This window comes from Bradysia coprophila (genome assembly GCF_014529535.1).
Source record: "Bradysia coprophila strain Holo2 chromosome X unlocalized genomic scaffold, BU_Bcop_v1 contig_128, whole genome shotgun sequence".
NCBI classification, from domain to species: domain Eukaryota; kingdom Metazoa; phylum Arthropoda; class Insecta; order Diptera; family Sciaridae; genus Bradysia; species Bradysia coprophila.
In genome coordinates, this window is record NW_023503295.1 from 1,016,734 (window position 1) to 1,038,104 (window position 21,371).

At 35.7% G+C, this 21,371-nt stretch overlaps 1 long non-coding RNA gene across 1 annotated transcript; it reads left to right on the forward strand.

Annotated features, from left to right (window-relative positions):
* Positions 1-866: 866 nt before the first annotated feature.
* LOC119067705 lies at positions 867-19,716 on the forward strand. Its single transcript, XR_005085994.1, has 3 exons — positions 867-878; positions 19,330-19,334; positions 19,524-19,716. It is a non-coding gene; the product is annotated as an uncharacterized LOC119067705 (long non-coding RNA).
* Positions 19,717-21,371: the final 1,655 nt, after the last annotated feature.

Below are 21,371 nucleotides of genomic sequence, written 5' to 3' on the forward strand. Positions count from 1 at the left end.
GCTATGCTAACGCGCGCCCATGATATTTATGCTCAAAACAAACGAGGCATTGCAAACGTGTTTTGGTCCTATTTTTCATGACGAAATTTTCGAAACTGTCAAATGAAGTTAGAATTTTTTGTGTTCAAAATCGCAACTGCTGCATCTGTCAATGAAAACTAGGACCAAAACACGTTTTCAATACCTCGTTTTGTTTTGAGCATTAATGTTTTATTTGTTGGAAGTAACTCAGCAATCTCATAAATTTGTATTTAATCGAGTAACCAAGTTCTATTTTGTTGTGTTAGAACTTTTCATTCGTTGAGAATCAGCAGCTCAATCAAGATCATTATTTTGTAATTATCTCTTATTTCCTGGAGATATTTGGACGTTCCAACATTATTGAATTGGTGGAAGCGACCAACTTATCGATATAATAATGGGCATCGGGGAATCTGGCACACAGTGCCAAAATAACGCACTTTTAAACTACGTAAAAGGTGAACTCGCGCACGCAAGTTTATTGCTGCTAATGCTTTTTAGCCATGTCATCGACTTAATGACTCCTTTTACGAGTTTTTGGTAGCGAAAAATCGTGTGCGAGTTCACCTTTTACGTAGTTGAAAAATGCGTTGTTTTAGCACCGTGTGCCAAATTACCCCACGCCATAATAATGTAGGCTTATGAACTCTAGGTAAATAATAATGATGTCACACATAACGCAAATTGTACCAGAATTAATGTTCGGTAGAATACTCCGAAAAACAGTGTTTAATGTCGATATATTCACCGCAATGCAATAAAAAATTCTTACACACTCTATGCAGTCGCTTAACGATCGTATTCAACGTTAAATAGGTACCCTTTCTAATTGACAAAATAAAGTTTTTAAGAAAATAGTCGAAACAGATTATAGAAATCGATTGCATTGTTTGATGGGAAACGGTTTATTCGAGGAAATCGATATGAAACTGTATTCACAATGTGGGAAATTGTTAGGAAATTTGGTGAAATTCGGCACAGATTTGCGATTGAAAATATTGCGGGGGAAATAAATTCTTCAGTTTGTGCCACAGGAGTACAGTTTCCGTTGAATTTAGACATTACTGGCAATGTGCTGGAACAGTGTCAATGAAACATTTTCGTCGAATTTTTGTCGCTTATGGAATCAAACTTGTTTATTGAATAAGGAATTGACGCTCTACATCTATTCGAAAAAAGAAAATTTCACCTGCGTATGTAAGTGTATTCCACGACGTATGTATATGATATACGGGACCCGCATATTTCCCGTGTATACGGGAATGTGGCCGCGTGAACACAAAAATCATGAGTAAGCTTGAACCGATTACAAAACCTTTTTATTCCTGACAGGCGTTGTCCGATCAAACTCGAAGATAAATGAAATCATTTCAGACATACTGAAAATTGAGTTTCATATTTTACACATTGGGGAGACATAACATTGGGTTTTCCATTGATTTTGTTGCGTGGTGGTTGTGTTTCCGCTGAATATTACGATCAAACTATATATTTAGGAAATCATTGAAACGGAATATAGGGTTCGTCTGTATCAGTTGATGACAAACCACATTCATCATACCATACGATATGTAAGGATACGTTGCTACATCACCATTGAATTATACTCAGTTGTAAAGGAGTGATTACTCAATCACAAACTTATTCAAATATTGACGGCTGTAGTGCACCACACCACAAAACAATCCAAAATAGTCCCTGCTGCGAAACCCCGAGCCGGTATGACGATAATAATATTCACACGCGAATGTGACATAAACCTGAATTTTTAATTTTGCCTTCGGCCTAAACCTATCCTGAACCGAAAAAGTGTGAGGTCTCATCAGATCAACAGTACAATTCATATTCAAAATAAGCCAGATTCGGATTCGGATCCTAATCTCAAATATTTAAATCGATGCCAACAGGTCAGTTCAACCCAGAGCCCAATATTTGGGAATCGTTTTTGAGAATTTTTGGGAATTTAGGGAATTTTAGGGAATTTTTGGGAATTTTTGGGAATTTTTGGGAATTAATTCCCAAAAATTCCCTAAAATTCCCAAAAAATTTCTTTTCTTTGCATTTTTATAATTAAATGCTCGTAAAAGATCAGGAAAAGTTCAAAAACCTTTAAAAACTATGAACAAGCAAAAAAAAGGATTTTTTTTTTGGAATTTTAGTGAACTTTTGAGAATTGGTTCCCAAATATTATGCTCTGAAGGATATAATTCTTGTCAATGTACTCGCACCAGCCAGGTCGTATACTGTACTTGTAGGTCTCTCCAAAGCCGACATTAGTACAACACTACAATAATTTAAGAGCAATCTACATTCCGACCCCCTATGAAATACATTTTTGATGATAACTTTTTATTCGAATTATTTTTGAAAAAGTGGCCCCATCGTTTGGTGCCAGAACACATAAGGTTTCGATAGCCACTGGAATTGTCCAGATTGATGTAGTGTACTGAGAAAAGACTCAAAACTCCTAAAATTTGTGTTTTTTGTGATATTTTTTGGACTTTTGAGTTTTCTCGGCGTAGACTGCATCAATTTTGACAATAAACCGCGAGCGTTAGTCCATATTATTTTTATTTCAATGAACACATCAAAAACACACTGAAAATGTATATTGATATTGGAAAAGTGGAATTTGAAATTCTTAATTTCAGTTTAAAAAGCCGCTCCAATTTTCAAAAAATCTCGCGCTTGAAAAAAAAAACAATTTCGTGACCTAACAAATTGGGATGTTTTATTTGTTGACAGTTTGTTTTAATTGTGATCAACGAGATAACCAAAAAACCAACACTAACAAACAAAATATTCCTATCAGCTGACAGATACCTTTCGATTCTTTAGAGTTTCCGTACGTGAGTTCATCATGGCAGTGATTTTTTTAATTAAATTCTATAAAAAAATATAAAAAGTGTTTATAACAAAACTAAACTTTTATTAAAAAAGGCTCGCGGTTTATTCTGGTGGCTATCGAAACTTTATATGTTGTGGCACCAAACGATGAAACCACTTTTTTCAAAAAATATTCTAATAAGAAGTTATCATCGAAAATGTTTTTCATAGAAGGTCGGAGTGTAGATTGCTCTTAAAATAATTATTTTTGAGTTATAGCAGCAAAAAGGTTTTCGGTACCCTCTGACATGCTTTCACCTTTGAACACTTTAACCGAAAATTTAAAAAAATGTTCGAAAAAAATGAAAGATACGATTCTCTAGAATTGAAGACGAATCTATCACTCCTTAAAATCGGAGACCACTTGTTCCCCTATCACCATCACCTCCAGTTTTGGCGATATGCCGCTTAAGCTCAATTTACTGAATATATTATATTCAATATGTTCTGAAATATTTGTTGTGTTTTTTTGGGAATTTTTTGGAATTTTAGAGAATTTTTGGGAATTTAGGGAATTTTTGGGAATTTTTGGGAATTTAGGGAATTTTAGGTAATTTTGGGAATTTAGGGAATTTTAGAGAATTTTTGGGAATTTAGGGAATTTTTGGGAATTTTTGGGAATTTAGGGAATTTTAGGTAATTTTTGGGAATTTAGGGAATTTTTGGGAATTTAGGGAATTTTTGGGAATTTAGGGAATTTTAGGTAATTTTTGGGAATTTAGGGAATTTTAGAGAATTTTTGGGAATTTAGGGAATTTTTGGGAATTTAGGAAATTTTAGGTAATTTTTGGGAATTTAGGGAATTTTAGAGAATTTTTGGGAATTTAGGGAATTTTTGGGAATTTTTGGGAATTTAGGGAATTTTAGGTAATTTTTGGGAATTTAGGGAATTTTTGAGAATTTTAGGGAATTTTTGGGAATTTAGAGAATTAATTCCCAAATATTAGGCTCTGGTTCAACCCTGACCTGGTCCGAACCTCAATTTTCTATCCAATTCCAATTTTCAATCCTCATGCATTATACCACAACAATATTACGACATGTACTTATGGCATAACGTATATATATGTGTTTATGTATAGTCGATATCGCATGTGAAGTTGAATTGGAGTGAAGTTGTAAGTTCTTCAATTCGGGCAGCTAACGTAGCAGCAGCACATCAATCATTGACAATATTAATTGATACCACACGCTAATTTTCATTAAAAAATTTGCAATTAAATACTTTAATTACATGGATAAACTTCAAAATCGTATAATATACAGAGATATGCATATACGTTTCCATTTCATCGGAAGTATTATTTTCAATAAACTCCCAACGACTTTGAAATTCACAGCGCCCGGGTATAAGTAATTATAATTTATACATCGAATGCTCATATATGTATATATAAATGTTGTAATATGTACCACCGCCGCCACCGTATTATAGCAACACATATACAGCGCTAAAAAGGTAAGTTCAGTTTACGCTTCCTGAAAACCCACGTTATAGATTTACATCAAAATGCAAGCAAGTACTAACAATGATTCCTTGCGTGCTTTCCATGGAAACTTTAATTAACTATACAACGTATGGGCGTTGCAGAATTTTGTCTGATATAGGGTAATTAGATGTGATTAGAATCGACAAGCATCATATTTGTCTAATATATTTTATGCATACTTAATGAGATAATATTGTAATCCGTTTGTTAGCTAAATTCAAATTTCATATGGAAATTTTGCCGGAGCAAAACGCTGTTATGTGTGCGGTTTTGGTTTAGCCAATTCTTCTTATTTTTTTAGCTCCCTCCTAACATTCATCTCCGTTCTATATCTCAATTTGCCTATATTGATATACCTTATTGTACACTGTACCCGCATCTTCAGTGTATATATATATGGATAGATGAGTAAACGGCTCTACTATTACGAGTACATACATGGTGCATTTAATGGAGTAATAAAATTTGTTACACCACCAAAGTTTAGTTGATTTAACGATCATGTTTTGACTTTTTTTGGTTCGCAAAAACGAAATTTTAAACTTTCCCGAAAACTTGATTTTATACTCTGAAAGTTTTACGATTCGTCAATGCATGTGTACGCTGCTACACTTACTTACCCCAAAAAAAAAAGTAAGAAACCGAAGAAGCATCAAAATTTTCGTTGGCAGATCTCTATATCTAAAATATAGGACTAAATGAAAACACTTACCCGAATTTTATGGCTCACTAAAAACTCTTTTAAAACAAGGCATCAGAACAGTCGGAGCGTTTGCTGCGACTTAGCCCCGTACGACCCGTAATCCTATTTCGTCCGTAACCATAATACGTCCGTAGCCGTAATACGCCCGGAACCCTAATACGTCTACAACCCTCTAATGCGTCTGTTACCAAAATGCAAGTCAAGTTGGGCATGGTCAAATTTACTGAAAGTGTTCATTTTTAAAATTGCGCATAGCGCAATTACGAAAGCCCGTACGAAGTACCTCTCAAATAAAACCAACAATTTACGACATTATTTTAGAAACCCAAAATTTTTTGCCAACTTTCCATTGGGTATTCAATTACCTCTCAAATAAAACAAAAATTAGCAAAATCGGATGAGATTTACTCGATTTATGTGAAAAAAACACTTAGGGCCGAGTAGCGGCCTTAGTCCAAGGGTCCAAATTTGAAACTTTTTTCGCCACGTTCTTTTCGGTATTCAATTATCTCTCAAACGAAACAAAAACTAGCAAAATCGGATGAGATTTACTCGATTTATGTGCAAAAAACACTTAGGGCCGAGTAGCGGCCTTAGTCCAAGGGTCCAAATTTGAAACTTTTTTCGCCACGTTCTTTTCGGTATTCAATTATCTCTCAAACGAAACAAAAACTAGCAAAATCGGATGAGATTTACTCGATTTAGTTGCGAAAAACACTTAGGGCCGAGTAGCGGCCTTAGTCCAAGGGCCCAAATTTAAAACTTTTTTGCCACCATTCTATTCGGCATTGAATTATCTCTCAAATGAAACAAAAGCTAGCAAAATCGGATGAGATTTACTCGATTTATGTGCAAAAAGCACTTAGGGCCGAGTAGCGGCCTTAGTCCAAGGGCCCAAATTTAAAACTTTTTTTGCCACCATTCTATTCGGCATTCAATTATCTCTCAAATGAAACAAAAGCTAGCAAAATCGGATGAGATTTACTCGATTTATGTGCAAAAAGCACTTAGGGCCGAGTAGCGGCCTTAGTGCAAGGGCCCAAATTTAAAACTTTTTTTGCCACCATTCTATTCGGCATTCAATTATCTCTCAAATGAAACAAAAGCTAGCAAAATCGGATGAGATTTACTCGATTTATGTGCAAAAAGCACTTAGGGCCGAGTAGCGGCCTTAGTGCAAGGGCCCAAATTTGAAACTTTTTTTGCCATCATTCTATTCGGCATTCAATTATCTCTCAAATGAAACAAAAGCTAGCAAAATCGAATGAGATTTACTCGATTTATGTGGAAAAAACACTTAGGGCCGAGTAACGACCTTTGAGCCCTCCCAACGAGCCCGCGTTGCATCTTACTCAAAAACAATGTTCCGCAACTTTGTTCTACTCGTCAATACCTTTCATTTGATATACCACAAGCAGCCATTGCGTGCGCATTTCGGTAGATATCGTCGAAAGACTAAAAAACACCTATAGGGCTCTAGCTCTGGAAGGGCCGACCCTAACATGCCCATTTTCGAACTTGACCTTTCTTTTGTCGATACCAATCGGGGAAAAAAGAATTTTGAAAAAAGGTTGTGATTTACTCAAGCTAGAGGGGTCACGGACAGACGGACAGACGGACAGACGGACATTTTTTTTATTGCGGATTCGTTATCTATGAACATAGACAAATGCTTTGCCCTTACCGTCTGCTTCCAATTCAACATGTTACAAACGGCATATTAATCTTATAAGCCCCCAGTACTTCGTACGGGGCTAAAAAATAAGATTCAAAGCGAGTCATTGTTAGAGTGACTGAACAAATTTCGAGCTGATGAAATCGGTAATATCGATATTATAAGGTGAGCGAAATATATGCGCTTAACCCGTCACGTTTCTTCTTTGTCTACTGTCATGTTTTTTTAAACTTTTATGCTTTATTATTATTGCTAAACCAAAATCGTTTAAAAAAAAGAAAAGAAAGAGTCTGAGTGCCATCTATATATATATATATATATATATATAGTGTGTCTCATCGTTTTATACCACACTCTCTACATTCCGATAACTTCTCATGACAGTAAGAAAATCCGCAAAAAGAAATGAATCAAGTAGAAGAGACAATGACAACGGCATAATCCATAAATGTTATATATTTCTATGTGTAAATTTATGTTATCCCAACAACATTACGTTTTTCGTTTACATACAAATCATTTTCTACATTATAGGGTAGTTGTAGCATCGAACAAAAAAAAAATCCGAAAGAAAGTTTAAAATATATCGGTGGGGTGGGGGTTCGATAGGAATGGAGACATTTATGGTATACCATGGGCAGGAGTGATAGGAATTGTACAGTCAGACCATATGTTGTGGAATGTTCCAGATCGATGTACATATTATGTCGACAACCCAAAACCAATAACTTTTTCAACTTTTTATCTTTAATAAAACATCACAAATGACGATAAAATATGTGAATTTTTATAGCTTCGGGCTTCACTTGAATATATGTCCCCATCAACTTATATGCGACATTCTCTATGTATTATATCTAAGTCTATATTTATAAGAATCCCGCCAACGATGCAATCGGTTCTGATGCAAGTCCTACATTTCATATCGTAAAATTGTGGAAAATCTTCTGGAAATTAATAAATTTTCATATTCTGCAATGCAATAGTAATTCTAGCAATTTGAAATTTCCAGCTTTACAATATCCTAATACATAAGCGGAACTACACGAATATATATGCACCATGAAAATAGCATTCCAATTTATGGAATATTATTGATGTGAATATATAATTATCCCTAGCCATTGATTGCCTATGTAAAATCATCAACTTTGTCATGGACATACTGTCCCGTCCGTCGACTAAAACAACAAAATTTTGAATTTAAATTAATCCAACCGACAGCAATAGATAATCAGTGTGAATGAATGGAAGGTGTAACAATTTCTTTGCGGGAGATTTGTCGTCAATGACGGAAATAACTGAGTGGACAGTTGTAATGAAAAAAATATTTTGATATTATTCGAATTGTTCAGAAGCAATTGGGATTACTATATTAATAACAAAATCTGTAAATGTTTTCCTCTCAATAATATTTGCATGCGTTAAGCTATACAACCAGCCGGAGAAATGAAATTTTTGACAGACAAGGTACTGGCCATCTGTCCGGTGAAATGAAATTCTCATACATTTTTTCACACAATCTGAAAATGTTGATTGTTGACAGATGGCCAATACATTTTCTGTCAAAAATTTTCAGTTCGTTTGAAAAAAATTATTGAGAATTCCATCTCACAAGCTGGTTGTATAGGGTGGATGTACCCATCCTCGGACGATTAACTTTTTTTTCGACTTCAATTAAGTGCTATAAAGGCTCAAGCTATTATATTTTCCAACAGTCACAAATTTAATTAAGATTCGTTTCATGTAAACTGATTAAATAATTTATTTCCGAATTATTTTTAATTAACACTTTCATTCGGCCGAACATGAAAATCCAATTGTCGGACAGTTTTTTCCGGTGCTCGGACACCTCTCACGGTCGTCGCAAATTTTATATTTTTGGATATTCTTAGTCTGCTTGTGACCCTGAACAACGTTCCACAAAATTTTTTGATTTTCATCCGTGCAGTCCGGAGCACCCGTACCAAGGCTCCCTAGAGTGCTCTGTGAGTGCGATAGAACTGATTGGGGTTGCAATCGATAGGGAATAGAATTTTAATAGTCATAGTACAAAAAAAAAATTCCCATGGATTCAAGGTGGACAGGTGGCGACTCATTGAAGTTGAAAAATGACGATCTTTGAAAGGTTCTACAGGCGTGGATACTTGAGTCACAGAGGTGGTAATTAGTTGTACAAGTAGAGGGACATTAGCTCTACCAATATCCAAAAAATTACTTTTCCAAATTTTCTACATAGCAACTTTATAGTGGTTCAAAATTTTTCTAATTTTTTTGGCCATAGTTGTGAAACTCAGCAACACCTAAGTCACACTCATGATAGTTTTTCGCAGCCAAACTGCTTAGATTTGTTTTGCTGTTAGTCTCAGCTTTCCAACAACACCCCACTTGCTGTATCTCTGGTCAACAGTGCCGTTCTATTGAGTGCCTAAGTGAGGTAAGTCCATCTACGACGAAATTTGAAGCATGACTTCAGAACACGGTGGGGATGATTTGTTTGATTGCGATTTATAAATAGAATTATTAAACTACATAAAAAAAGCAAAATATTACTGATGTTTGGCCTCTATTACCGTTTTCTGAAGTCATGCTTAAAATTTCGTCTGGTTTGTGACAATTGAATTTCATTTTAAATTCAACTATTTTCTCCCGTCAAAAATACATTTTATCCAATTCCCGGCCAACGAGTCGGTGAGATGTAATTTTGACAGAAAATGTATGGGCCATCTGTCAACATTTTCGGTTCATGTGGAAAAATGTTTGAAAATTTCATTTCACCGACTAGTTATGTTTTTGACTTAAAGCTGTATTTAGCTTTAGTGAACCGTGAAATAAATTTTTGACTTGAAATGTATGAACTATCTGTCATTATTTCACTGTTAGCGAAAGTAACAGAGAGTCGAAATTTTATTTCATGGCTGTACACTTAGCTTCAAGAATACATCCACTACGCAAACAGACAAAAACATCACGCATGAAACCTAGAAATTTGTCTAAAATCAATCGTCCAAAACAGATACGTAAATAACTAATTTTGTTTACATGATTCGGTGAGAAAATATTTTATGGTATTCTTAATGCTGATGTTTAATTACCTCCACTCTTATCTGACAGAAACCACTACATAATATTCAATTAGTAAAGCAGGATGGAGAACTCGAAATTTTCATTTTGTGCAGGTGATATTTCAGGTTATTGTGACCTGTTAAGATACCAACTAAACCTCGCAGCTTACACTGGCTTAGGCTTAGACAGCCTAATTGTTTGTGTGGATCAGCTGAAAAACAGCTGAAGCAAATTTATGCTGAAATTTCACTGCCTTTGACTGTACTTTTGGAGAAAAAAAAAAGAATTATTGGAACAATTTTTAGCAGCAAAATTATTGTTAAGTGATAGGCAAAATTCTTCTTCAGCAATTTGCAAAATTATAATTTCGGAGTCTGCGAAATTATTGGTTTTGGATAATTTTTTTTTTCGTTTTTACGTAATGTGTTTAAAAACGATTTGTTCAACCATACGACGTTTCGGTAAAAAAAAGGAAAACTATGATTGACCTTACGAAGATCCTACGACCATTCACGTATGTACGTTTCGGTATCATGGGCGCGCGTTAGCATAGCGCCCGTGACGCAAGTCCAACTACTAGAAAAAATTAAAAAAAAAAAAATTTTGTCGTAGACTGCAGAACCATATATACAGCAAATATTGAAGTTCTACAATTCAAAGACAAATGACTCCAAATTACCATTAAAAAAAACTAGGCGTCCGTACGAGTTCAACGAGCTATCACACGTTCTTGCAGCTTAAAATTTGGCCACGCAAAAAATCTTCCAAGAAGCCCCATTTCCATACATTTTGGTCAATTTCAGTACTTTAAACGAAATGAAAAAATCCTACGTTACTTTGTTAGTCCGTCCGTCCGTCCGTCCGTGTTTCCTATCTTCTAAAGTCTTCTTTAGATTTTGTTGAAATTTTGGGAGTAGATTCTAGTCGTCATTCTAAGACATTCCAGAAAAAAAAAATTGGGGGGTACCGGCCTCGTTTCGGAGCTAGGGCTCCTCGAAGCTCCCATATAGGCCCCATATAAGCCCCATATAAGAACACCTTTAAGTGTGTGTGTGTGGATTACCCATGGTAGAACAAATTTGTTCGCTTTTGGTAAGCTCTGCTCGCCTCAATTTTTTTTCCTAAATTTAGAATTTTTTAAATTATTCATACAGTGAACGACATCTCAAATGTCTCACTGTCATTTTTTTCAGAGAATGTCATTGTGAATTTCCAATGACACAATAAAATTCTCAGAAAAATTTGACAGTGAGACATTTGAGACGTCGTTCACTGTAATTTTTTACATTTTTCAAAATTTTCAAAATTTTTCAAATTTTTTTAAAATTTTCAAATTTTTTTTATTTTTCAAAATTTTTCAATTTTTCAAAATTTTTCAAATTTTTCAAAATTTTTCAAATTTTTCAAAATTTTCAAATTTTTCAAAATTTTTCAATTTTTTTTAAATTTTTCAAAATTTTTTAAATTGTTCAAATTTTTTTAAATTTTTTAATTTTTTTTTAAATTTTCAAAATTTTCAAATTTTTTCAAAATTTTTAAAAGTTTTGACGCATTCTGCGCTTGTACGCAAAAACTGTAACAGGAAAAATTTGACCAAAGAAATTCTAGAAACAAAATTTTACAAGCGCAGAATGCGTCACATCCAGCGATATCAGTTGTTTTGGAAGTATGCACACTGTGCATTGCACAGGGACTTGCGTCACTTTTACTCTTTTGAGAGTTTTTGACTGATATAATGTTAAGTAAACTATTCTCTAGTTAGAAGTGACACGCTTACCTTCGCTAGTCACTAATTGAAATTGTTACGCGTCAATTCATGGAGTAAATGTGTAGAGCGACCAGCTGCATCTTCATAATATGGAATACACTGTATCGGAAATGGCGATTAGCGCTATTGATACTTAAATGTTTTGGCATATTTGGGTAATCTATAATGCGTTTCAGGGTGAAAGACAAAATTTCCATTGGTCGTTATAAATTGGCTTTTACATGTTGCACATTGATTAATTCGTTAGGTGAATAATAAATGGCATCGAACCAGTATTTGGTTGCGTTTATCTATTTGGATGGCACGCTGGGCGATATTTAAATAAATTCTCGGAGCTTCGACCAACAGCAGTTGTGATATACAGAATGTTTCAGATTAGATAGATACACCTACCGAAAAATCGAAGTTACAGTACAGACTCGACAAATTCGTAGGATCATTCGTGAATTATGATTTCGCGAGTTTAATACCGCACCATTTTTAGAGTACCGGTTTTCGGTATTACAAATCTCAATAATACTGGTAATACCGGTATTTTTGGTATTTAGAAGATCAAACGAAATCATGAACTGCTTGATAATAGTACATTGTGATACCGGTGAATATGGCCAGCATTAATTGCCACTTGATGTAGACGTGGGCGACACCTTTCGACAAAAAATGACTTACGGAAAACCAAAAGACCACGTGAAAAACAAAGATCATTTAATGTCAAAAATGAACCAATTTAGTTTTTATCAGCTCTAACTAACTTGTTGCCCAGTAAGTTGCTACATCCCATGATATCTTGTATGTAATTATAGTGCAAATGATTAAAAATGTATTTCGATTGTGTGAGCATCAAAGGAATTGAATAAACTCGATAAAACCAAAATTCTCCATACATTTTGACAGAAAGTGATCTTTGCGTTCCATACAATTCAGTGACAACAAAGCGACCTCTACTGTGCGTCCAAGTGCCAATAACTCGAGTGTATACAGTGTTCAAAGAGCGTAAAAGAGAGAAAAATTAACTGGTTCCGTTGGGTGATACGTCAAAATTTGTATGTAAAAGTCCAGTTAACTAGGAAAAAACCAGTTAATTTAACTGAGCTCGATGGGTGAACACTCTTTTTGACATTCTCTTTGAACACTATGTATTACATTGCACAACAAAAATAAAGTGTGGTATGGTATGGTATGGTACGGTAACATTGTCGCCTTTCTTAAAAATATACTTTTCATTTTTCGGTATTGATACTGGTATTTTTTGGTCAAACCCAGTATTCGGTATTGGGGCTTTCCGGTGTTAATACTGGCATTGCATTCACTATTCGCGAGAGAGTAACTAAGCGCTGAAAATTTTAGTTAATCCCGAGCGAACGGATTTATTATTTACTATTGTAGATACTAGGCCCCACCTCTTGGGTGGGTCATGTCCCTTGACTGGCTATTTTTTTCTATAATTCCAGTCTTAGTTTTCTAACCATTTTTAAATGAGGTGGTGTTTTTGAGATCACAAAATTAAAGTCACATGAAAAGGTCATGTCTCTTTTATTCAGAAAACAGCAGTCATCACATGCTTCATTTTACTCATATTTATTTAATTTCCTGAAGAAACAAAACGAGCTATGAGTTGAAGGTCCAGCGCGCGATGTCTTACTCCTAATATGAGTCTCCTACATAGTCTACTAAAAGCGTTGAACAGGTGGCACATTTCTTGCCTACCTCTTGAAAAAAAAAACTCATGTGAATTACGGCCCTCGCTTCGCTCTGGCAAAATTCACACTCGTGCAAACACTTTAGGAACGAAAAAATTTCTTTTAAGAACACGATTTCACGCAAAAATTGTATATCGCAGATTACCAGTCCAATAAAGTCCAATGTTTGAATTTAACCACATGAATTACGATGCTGGTCGAAAACACTTAATATTTTCAAATCTGCGATTTTTGAAGCCTCTGAGAATTACTCGAGTTATCGTGTTATCAAGCAAGCAAGATTGTTCTAGACTTCTAGATTGTTCGACCAGAAATCCAGATTCACTTGCTCGTCGAATTTTTTCTGGAACCTCACTACTCCAATATTATCCATCTACGAACTTAAAATCGGGTAAAAATTACTTAAGTTATCACGATAACAAGGATCAGCGTCTGAGTATAATTTCTCCCATATCTTGTAACAACGATCACAAAATTATATTCACATGAAAAATCAATGTCTCTTTTATTTAGAAAACAGCAGCCATCACATGCTTCATTTTACTCAAATTTAATTTAATTTTCTGCAGAAACAAAAAGAGCTATGAGTTGCTGGCCCAGCGAGCGATGTTTTACTCTATTACGAGTCTCCTATATTGTCTCCTAAAAAGCTCTATGAGTGTCAAATAACAGAAAACATACGCTATGAATGGAAGGTCCAGCGAGGTACGTTTAACACCTAATATGAGTCTCCATATAGTCTACTAAATGAGCTGAAAAGGTGGCGTATTTCCTGCCTATCTCTTGAAAAAATATAACTCGAGTGAATTACGGCCCTCGCTTCGCTCTGGCCGCAAAGTTCACACTCGTTCAAACATTTTAGGACCGAAAAAAAATCTTTTAAGAATACGGATTTCACTCAAAAATGGTCGTATATCCCAGATTACTAGTACAATTAAATTCCAATGTTCGACCACTTGAACTACGCTACTAGTCGAAATTGATTTTTGAAGCCTCTGAGAATTACTCGAGCTATCGGTAAGCAAGCAAAAACTCTTTTGGGAAGTACTTCTTAATTGTTAGACCAGAAATCCAGAATTTCTGACAATATGTTTACAATTACTCCAAACTCACTACTCCAATATGTCATTCTCTGTCAATTAAAACAAAAAATTTGAAAATCGGGTAAAAATTACTCAAGTTATCGCGCGGTAACAAGAGAAAGCGCCTGTGTAGAATTTCTCCCATCTCGTTGTTCGAACATTATCCATCTACAAACTCAGCCTCAAGAGTTGCAATCTTCGTCGATTAATACAAAATCTTTGAAAATCGGATAAGAATTATGGAAGTTATCGCGGTAACAAGTAAAAAAATCGCTTGAGAATTACTCCCATCTCATTACTCCAATATTGCCCATCTACGAACTTAACCTCATGATTTTCATTCTCCGTCGATTAGAACCAAAATTTTGAAAATCGGTAAAGAATTACTCGAGTTATCGAGTCCACAAAGAAAAGCGTCTGTGTAGAATTTCTCCCATCTCGTTGTTCGAACATTATCCATCTACAAACTCAGCCTCAAGAGTTGCAATCTTCGTCGAAACCCGTCACGACCTGAACCAACCAAATGGGTGTTTTAGAAATCTGGGGTATGCTCACTTTATTTCATTTGTTGAACAGTATTAAAATTGATTTTCATCTAAGTAGGATTAGATTTGAAAAATTATATGTTTCATAAATTGTGGTAAATATTTTAAAAATCCTTCTTCTCTGGGTCTTGTTTCTTTAAAAAAAATGAAGCTTCGCCAGAGAATCAAAGTAAATATCAATTTGTAGTCATGTCAGTAATTGTCGTCACAATAACATTACTTTGATATTTAGCAGGAGGTTCCCAATAAACTTAGAGTGAAAAATGATCCCGGATTACATGATGAAAGAAGTACCAAAGCCAGAGACGGAAAGAAGCGTAAGGCATTGCCTAAAAAGAAAACTAAAATTGACAAATCCACGGATGAAGAGTTATATCGTTCGGCTCAAATTTATGCCGATCCAAAGAACGACAAACCAACCAGCTCAGATGATGACTTATCCACTGATGAAGAGTTATATTGTCCGTCACTACCTGATGTGGATGCTCCATCTGAACCTGAAGATGAAAGCATTGATGATGCCATAATGTTGAACAAGCGAAATCGAAAAAGAAAACTTTCAAACAAAAACGAAAACGAAATGAGTGAAGAAACATCCGTTAAAAGAAAATGTGTGGCACAAAGCAAAAAAATCAGTGAGAGCAGCAAGATTAAAAAAAAGAAACCAGTCAAAAAAAGCTCGAAGAGCCCAAAATCATGTACTAAGCGAATTGGAGTTAAAAAGCAAGCAAAAACTACCAAAAAACAAAAGCACTGGATCAACGGGGACTTCGAGAAAACTACAAGATTTCCTCATCGTGGATTTGAGAAATACGCAAGTCTTTCCGCTACCGAGTTGTTTGAATTGTTTTTTACCGACGAAGTTTTCAACCACATTCAATTGGAGTCAACAAAATATGCACTGTCTTTGAATTGCCCGGATCCGAATATAACGATTTCAGAGCTGAAATGCTTCTTTGGAATCCTGATTTTATCTGGTTACAATAAGCTTCCTGGAAAAACATTCTACTGGGATAATGGAGCAGATGTCGGAAATGAATTTGTGAAAAGTTCTATGCGCCGAGACCGATTTGTAACCATCATGCGCTTCATGCATTGGGCTGATAATTCGAAAATGTCGGAGACTGATAAGCTGTGGAAAATTCGACCGGTGGCAGATATGATTCAGCAGCAATTCTTTCAACATTTTGTGCCATTGGAACACATGAATTTCGATGAGTCAATGGTCAGATATTATGGCCGTCATGCCATAAAGCAGTGCATAAAAATAAAGCCCGTTCCTTTCGGTTTCAAAGTTTGGTGCCTCAATACACATACTGGATATCTGGTGTCATTTGAAATTTATCAAGGAAAAAGTCACAAACCGCAGTTTTTCAAATTGAACGACGAATACGTCAAGAAGTTTGGAAAGTCTACTGCTCCACTCGTTCATATGCTTGACCAACTACCCGAGAAAGACTTGCCGTTTCAAATATACACTGACAACCTCTTCACAAGTTTCAATTTGTTAACTGAACTCCGTCAACGTGGGTATGGTGTCACTGGAACTATAAGAACGAATCGGTTGCCCGCAGATATTCCACTTCCATCAAAATCGGAAATGGAGAAAAAAGGTCGAGGAGCATTCAAATCAAAAATTTCAAAAGACGATGGAATCATTACAGTGCGATGGACTGATAATGCAGTTGTTTCCATGGCATCGACAACATACGGTGTGCAGCCAATGACTACTGCAAAACGGTACTCGAAATTGGATCGAAAATATGTGGAAGTCGATAGACCTCATATGATAGCCATGTACAACAAGTACATGGGCGGAACGGACAGAATGGATCAAGACATCGGCCGAAATCGTATAAATATCCGGGGCAAAAAGTGGTATTGGCCATTGTTAACTTGGCTTATCGACGCTGCGATTCACAACGCTTGGACGTTGTACAAAAGCTCTGGAAGAAAATTAACTAATTTTAAGTTCAAACGAATACTTGCACGCACATATATGCAACGGTTTGGTTTGCTACCGAAGAAAAAAGGGCGACCGTTCAGCAAAGGACTCCCTGACGAGCCCAGATTCGATGGACTGAATCATTTCGTCGAATTCACTCGGGACAAAAAACGACGTCAATGTGCAATGCGGAATTGCAAATCATCCGTACGAACTCAATGTAAAAAGTGCGACCGTGGAATTTGCATTGGTTGTTTTGTGCCCTACCACACGATGAGACCATAATAGCGGATTTTGAGTTGTGACATTCAAACAAAGGAAGATACGAACAATAAAACCATTTTTCTTGTAAAAAAAAATTGTTTCTGTGTTCAGTTCATTTTACATTTTCAGGCGGACATTTGTCTCCAATCATCTAATTGAAACTCTAATTCGGTAAAAAGGGAATAAATTTGTTTCCAATCTTTGGTCAAAGATTTCGATAACAGACACTCAAGAACGATTTGGATTCAAACCATTTATTGAGGTTACATTTGATTGTTGACGACTACATAAAATTTTACACTTATTTGTTGATGTGCATTCTCGCTTATAGCTTCCTTTGCTTTCATGGTACAAAGGATTACCTCAAAATGATCAAATGACAGATCCAGGGACGAAGAGTTACATTGTTCGGCAAAGCACAAATCTCATTGGAAGAGTTATATCGCTCGGGTCACCATTGGATGACGAATCCACGGATGAAGAGTTAAATTGTCCGGCACATCTGTATCGCCTGCAACGAGCCATCTTGAACGACTTATACCACTTGGATCACCATTATAAGGCGCTGGATGACGAATCCACGGAAGAAGAGTTAAATTGTCCGGTTCATTTGTTGTTTACTCCCAAAATTGAAATCTTCCAATTGTCTGGTGTAAATAAAATATTTCTGATGGAATAATGCAGATTCATTTTGAAGCTCACACTTACTTTGTATGATTCAAGAAACTCTTTGGCAAGAAGCAAAATTCCTCCACACATACTACACAACATAACCGACAAAACCCAAAACCATGCACCTGTCACCTATCCTTTGAGCAAGTTCAATTATTTTGTCAACCAATTTTTTTCAGAAAAATATTGGTGGTATTTTTGAATTATAAAATTAATGGCGCTGGTGACGGGTTACAAAATCTTTGAAAATCGGATAAGAATTAGGGAAGTTATCGCGGTAACAAGGAATAAAATTCTCTTGAGAATTACTCCCATCTCATTACTCCAATATTGCCCATCTACGAACTTAACCTCATGATTTTCATTCTCCGTCGATTAAAACCAAAATTTTGCAAATCGGTAAAGAATTACTCGAGTTATCGAGTCCACAAGTGTACGGACGTCGTTTTCTGTATTTAACGTTTTTTGCCAATGTAGAACATTTTCAAAATATCAAAGTGAACTTAGCGTTACGGACATTTAAGGGTATTTTCTTTCATAAGACCCTGACTTTCAGTCAAGGGAATAAGTTCAAATGGGACGATTGGCGACTGTAGCTAACAAAGGTATAAACATAAGCAACGCATCGTCCACCTGGGATTCGAGCAAGCTTCTATCAGGCAGGCTAAATCCCTGTCTGATGGAATTCAGGAAAATACTGCAGTCTCTAACACTCAAGCTAACACTCTATTTCAAAGGGAAGGTTTTTTTTTGTCGAGATAATGACTTTTTCATGTTGAATCGACAGAGTCATAGTCATGCAATAAACGATTCACCGAAGCTGCAAAGAAGCTTACAGTTTTTTTTTCGTTTTTATGGTTTTGTAGTATCCGGCGCAGGAGACACAAATAAAAATGTGGCTGTTGCTTTATATTTTGTTGTACTATTTACATAACTCGATGAATAAATCAACATGTGGTTATTTACCCGTATCATTTACATGTAGTCAAGATGAAAGACGAAAATAAAAAAAGAAACGAAAAACTGTATCTAAATCGTTTTTCAATTTATTTTTTTCGTATCCCAAGCACGTCTTACATAAAATAACAATCTTTTCAAATATAAATGTGACCCTGTGCTATGAAAAGGAATGAAAACATATATCCTCAACCAACCTCATCTATACATGTAGTATGTGCTGCATGCTTACATGTATACATATATAAGTGAGTTCGCCCTTACAAACCGCTGAAAGATTTAATGTCGCCCAAAATACCACCGGGGATTTCGTGTAGTTTTTTTCTTCTTCTTCTTCTTTATCCTCAACGTGTAACTTAAATTGTCATTTTTCGAATTTTGAAGATAATTTATGTGAAACAAGAAGAAAGTGTATTAGAAAATGTAATCGATCATATCATAGCGCCGCCATGTAGATAGTTTATTGATTTTTGCGACATATTTCATGTTTAATAATTTAAGTTACACAGCACTTTCTGACGCAAGACTCCCAGAGTATGAACAAATCACTTTCAGTGGAAGTCTTTTATACTTAATCAAGCTTGAGTTATTCGAGTGAAATTTATGCGCTTCGCAGAGCAATCAAGTGTTAATCGACAGTTAAATAGTTTGATGAAAAAAATGGAATTTTCGGAATTTATTAATAACGCAGACGGATAGGAAGCAACAATTCATTTTGATTAATAGTACATTACTAAACCAGTGAACAGTGAAGGAATTTGATATCTCGTATTCAGGTGAGTAAAAGAATCCGAGGACTTTAGCCCGGAGGTACTTTTAGTCATCGTGATACGAGATATCAAATTACTGCACGTGTGTTGTACGGCACTTTACTTTACGAGCGAGGGAAAGACTCTTCCCTAGTGAGAGAAAGGACACATTCCCTCCCTATTAGATTTAAAAATATCTTCTTGCTTTTGAAACCTAAACCAATTTTTTTGTTTTCCTTAGGTGTCTCCCAGGGAAAACGGAAGCATGTAAAAAACATAGCTAACGCCGACCCGTACGAAACACCTATTCGTGTCAAAAGCCTTTAAAATCACTTACATTATCCACTCTTTGCCTTGTTATCATATACAAATAAATTGCCGGAGGCAATATAGACAGCCCCGTACGAAGACAAATTTCATAAATTCCTATTTAAACAGCTATATACCGCTATATTTACCTATATTTTCCTATAAATAAACATTTCACAGAGGAATATGCTATTATATAGCTCTATATGCCTGTATATAGCTCAATATAGCTGTATATAGGTATATATAGATGTCCGTATATGGAATCCCTGAAACCCCACACACATAACAAATTATTTCCATGTTAACAGAAACTCTCTAAGTATCATTTTTCCTAAGATATTTCTATTTTACTAAAATCCAATATGGCCGCCGGCAGCCATTTTGTTAGGAGACCGGAAATAGTACCGACGCTTTACATTCGTTAATACCTTTCAAACAAAAAAAATCATGAAATTCGGTCAAAATTTACTCGAGATATTGTCAAAATACACCACGTTCACTGTACTTCCGAGTAGCCAGATAAGAGCTCACTCCAAGAGACCTAGCTCACGCTCCGGAGAACATAATTTCAAAAACTTTTTTTTCCTGATTGGTACGGTCAATACCTATCTAATAAAGCTAAAACGAACGAAATATGTTCAAATGTGGCCGACCTACAAGCAAAAACTGCTTGCCGCCCTGTGCCTGTTCCACACCAAGGGGTCTAACTCACGAGGCGGTTATCCGATTTCCATAAACTTTTTTTTTTGTCGATCGGTATTGTAAATACCTTTTATTTGACGTATCACTTACAAGTTTAACGTTTAAATGTCCGGAGATATCTTCGAAAAACCGTAAAACACTTATTGGGCCACAGCTCGGGAGGGGTCGATCCAAAATCACTCATCTTCGAACTTAGCCTGTCTTTTGACATTACCAACCGGGAAAAAAAAGAATTTTCAAAATCGGATGCGTTTTACTCAAGTTATCGTGCAGACAGACAGACGGACAGACAGACGGACAGACGGACATTTTTTTTTTCGCGGATTTGGCATCTCTAGACAACCACAATAGGTTTCCCCTTACTCAGGGAGTCCAATTCGACGTGTTACAAACGTATGCGTAAACCTATAAGACCCCAGTACTTCGTACGGGTCTAAAAATTAATTGTCATGTAAATGGATGAACTGATTCCTAACGGGAGCGTAGTTCGATCCATGCTTAAAGCACTTAACGACTTAACGGACTACTCACCGTTTTTGAAATAACATTGAAAACGCTTTTCTTTCTTTCTATTGTTAGAGTGTGAACGGTGAGTAAACGGAGTGTAGTGCGTTTCGTGCTTAACTGTGTAAATCAACAAGTGGTGTGTGTGTTCGCATGAGAGTTATACCAATGAAACTATTACATATAGTGTTTAAGGAGAGCGAATTGTATACTAGAGAATCAGGCTAGAATCAGTTTCCACTTGTTATAGACCTGACCTGACTGATTTTTATTGACGAGTTCGACAAATCTTCTACTTCACTAATTTGAACATACATTGAAGAGATCATT